Genomic DNA, 3,823 nt, shown 5'->3' with positions numbered 1-3,823 from the left:
AAATGTGTATGCTACTCAACATGCTACTAACGAGAACCTATAGAATGAGAAAACATATTTGGCAACAACATAATAAAAGTTTAATCTCTAAAATATAAAGAAAACTTTGGCATCTCTACAACAAAAAGATAAACAATGTAATTTTAAAAAATGGGAAAAGAATATTAAAAAAAAAAAATGTGACAATCATTCCTCCCACTGCCATCTCTATTCAGCAAAGTTTGATAATTCATTATAATAGTCACACAGAATTCACACACCATACAGTTATAGGGTTTATTAGGAAAGTTGTTGTTGTTAAGAACCATCTAATTGGCTCCGACCCATAAAGATCTTGTACAGGGTTTCCAAGGAGTGCCTGGTGGATTTGAACCACCAAACTTGTGGTTAGAAATTAAGAACTTATTCTACAGTGCCACAGCATTCAGGGTCAGAAATGCTTGGGGCATAGTTCTTCCAGTTAGAATGGCCTCTATTCAGCCATATCTACAGATAGGTCCTTCTCTGCCCTGACAAAGTTGCAAAGCTTTTTTAAGGCTGCTGACAAATACCCTAAGGACATTCCACTCTGCTCTAGCTCAGTGAGTCAGCAAACCTAGCTCCCCTGTTAAGTACCTGGAGGCACACCACAATGCATGCAAGCCTTCAGCTTTACTTGCTTTGTGGGCCAGAAGTCCACTGCTCTGTCTCATGCTCTGGTTCTTGGTTCTGCTGCCTGCACTTCTCTGTAAAACACCTCTAGTGTCACAACTCTGTCTCCTGGATCAAGGAGGTTCAACACACAGGGATCTCAGTGTCCAAATTATGCTCTCCTCTCCTAGCTTTTCTTTCTTAATGGTAGTGAAATCCACCTCCTGCTTCTGAGATGGTTCATTTTATATATGTGTGTAATGGTTAGGATTTTGTGTCAACTTGACAAAGCCAGGATTTCCAGAGGTTTAGCATTTGGGATGTGCTTATTCACATGCTGATGAAAACTAATACAGGCATAGTTAAATCTATGAGTGCCTATGAGTAGACAATCAGTTGAAGTGATGCTTCCTTGGGGGTGGGTGTGTCCTACTCTTAATATAATGGACAGGGGACAGAGACACTTGCTCTCCCTTTCACTGGAAACCTGGGGATCTACAATTGTAACATAATCAATATCTCCTTATATGTATACACATACATGCTTCACTGGTTTTGTTTCTTTAGAAAACCCAGGCTAAGGCATGTAATAATGAGAAAGAATTCTAGAGAAACAAAATCATAAGGAAGAGTTTTCTATATTGGTTCTCAAGTCTGACTAATTTTTAAGGCACTGACTATAGGGTGGAAGCATGTCTGACCTCCACTTCAAAGCAATCGGTCTTGAGCTGATTTTGAGTTTGGTCCTCTTTCCCACTTGTGAAGTGAAAGGAAGTCAAACATGTTCCCTACTTGATTTAAGTGGTTGACGCTGTGAGCAGGATTCATTGCAATGGCTCCAGACCTTGCAACTGTAACATTTTGTGGGTGAAAGGACAAAGGGGCATGCGATAAAATATTTCAGCAGAGGGGAAACTGGCAGCTTCTGGAGTTGCCTGGAGTCAATTTTAGGCTGGTTAAGAAAGATACGGGTCTGTGGCCTGAACCTATTGGAATCCACCCTGCTAGAGGCCCAAAACTATATGCATATGAAAGGGATTAATCCAAGGGACAAGAAAAGATTGAACTGGAATGTTTTAAGAAGTTATGTGTTTGACTACTTTATGGATATAGATTTCTCCTGACTATTATTGTAAAATAGACATACATCTGTGGTGGAAATAATGGGAATTATAATTACAGAGAGTTTATAATCCTGCCTTCTGCCTAGACTTGATTGGATTTTCTAAAAAGGAAGTTAGAATTTGCTAGTAAAAAATAGGCTTTTTGCTTTAAGCCTTTGTAGAATATTGGGCCTGAGCCCCACCCACAACCTTCAGAGTTGGGATATTTGCATTTGAAAAGACATGCAGAGTAATCCAGAATTGCTGGAAGAAAGTAAAGGAAAAAACCCAGACAGTTTGGTGTTCTGAGTTTTGGAAGCATCAAGGCAAGGCAAGTCAGTCCAGCAGTAAAAATCCCCTTCTAGGACTGAAAACTAAAGGGAACTGACGCATTTGTGAGTTGTATGCTCATTGGTGACCACCTGGAACCACGTGTGAGTGGAATTTGGGACAATGCAGCAATAAAGACATGGGCTGACCTTGGACAAGTTCTATTGGCACCCACCCACTGAGATAAGAACAGTAGGAAGGCTGATGATTCAGGATGTTTAGGGAGTTGTGTGAACTCCTGAGCCCAAGGGCACTGGCCTAGCCCATAAGAGCTACTGCTGAGAGTGAGGGTGCTAGCTGGCTTGAAGCGCAGGGAGGTATGAATGAACTCCCAAACTTGCAGCTGGTACTCATTGGACCTAGCTTGGATGGCAATGATTGGGCTGACCAGAACCTGTCCAGGTGAAGATAAAAATGCTTGATACTCTTGTTGCCAAACCAAAACAAGGGTTTGTAACCTGTTAGTCAATCACAGAGACGAGGAGAGATCTGATCTAAGCTTTATTAACTAAAAGTCAACAGTCTGGAGAACAGGGAGAATAATCTCTCAAGACTGTCTTGTTCATCACAAAGAGCAGGCATATTATATAGTGTAAATTACGTTTGGATGTACATTTAACCTATTTTAATATCAGGATAGCATTCTTTGGAAAAAGAAAAAATAAGGCAATAAACATCCTCAAACCTTCCACTTTTAGGGTCTCAGCTACTTAGTTCCTGAGCTAATTTACTAAGTGGGCTTAAATGAGTCCTGTTCAACTTGTTCAGTTCGTCTTCTAGAACCAGGTGGTCATCTCCACTAAAATTTTTTAAGTAACTTCTTACTTTTCAGTGTCTCCATTTATTGAGACCTAATGACTAAACTGATTCTATTTTGTTTAGGTCAGTAGATCCATGCTATCACACTGAGCAAGTGTGAATTACTATAGTTCCTTGGACTGGACTATTGCTTATGAGTGCTTTGGGGTTTTTTGTTTTGTTTTGTTTTCTGTTTGTTAGATGCCATTGAGAAGGTTCCAACTATTAGCGACTGGGGTTCCCCAAGAGTGGCGGTGAGTTTTAGCCACCATGATTTCCAGGGGTTTAGCAGATGGGATGTGCTTGTTCATATGATGATGAAACCTAATAAAGGCATAGTTAGATCTATGGTGGGTGGCTGTGAGGAGCCAATCAATTGACGTGATGCTTTCTTGGGGATGTGGCCTGCTCCCAATAAAATGGACATGAGGGAGGGACTCTGACTCTTTCTCTTCCACTGAGGACTTGGGACTTTACAATTATAAGATAATAAATTTCTCTTTAAATATAAATATATATATTTATATATAGAAAACTCAGCCTAAGACAACATGTTAGAGTTCCAAGGTTTTACAATCACAGTTACCTCTGTTAACAATCATTCACAAATGCATCATATCATCCTATCAGTATCTTCTTCTACCTTCTTGTACACAGTCCCTTCAGGAAAAAGTTGTTTGTTAAAGGACTAGAGGACTAGACAGTCTAGAGGACTATGGTTAGAAAATCATATGAAACAAACAATTGTACTGCAGAATATGAACAGATATTTCACCAAAGAAGACATTCAGGAAACTAACAAACACGTGAAGAAATATTCTCAATTATTAGCCATTCTAGAGATGGAAATGAAATTATAATGCTATCATCTTGCCCTTGCAAAAATGGCACTAATCAAAAAGAAGAACACAATAAATGTTATTAGGTTATGTGAAGACTGAAACTCTCATCCTCTGCTGGTA

Source organism: Chrysochloris asiatica, unplaced genomic scaffold (genome assembly GCF_000296735.1).
Source record: "Chrysochloris asiatica unplaced genomic scaffold, ChrAsi1.0 scaffold00009, whole genome shotgun sequence".
NCBI classification, from domain to species: Eukaryota; Metazoa; Chordata; class Mammalia; order Afrosoricida; family Chrysochloridae; genus Chrysochloris; species Chrysochloris asiatica.
This window is presented reverse-complemented; position numbering follows the sequence as displayed.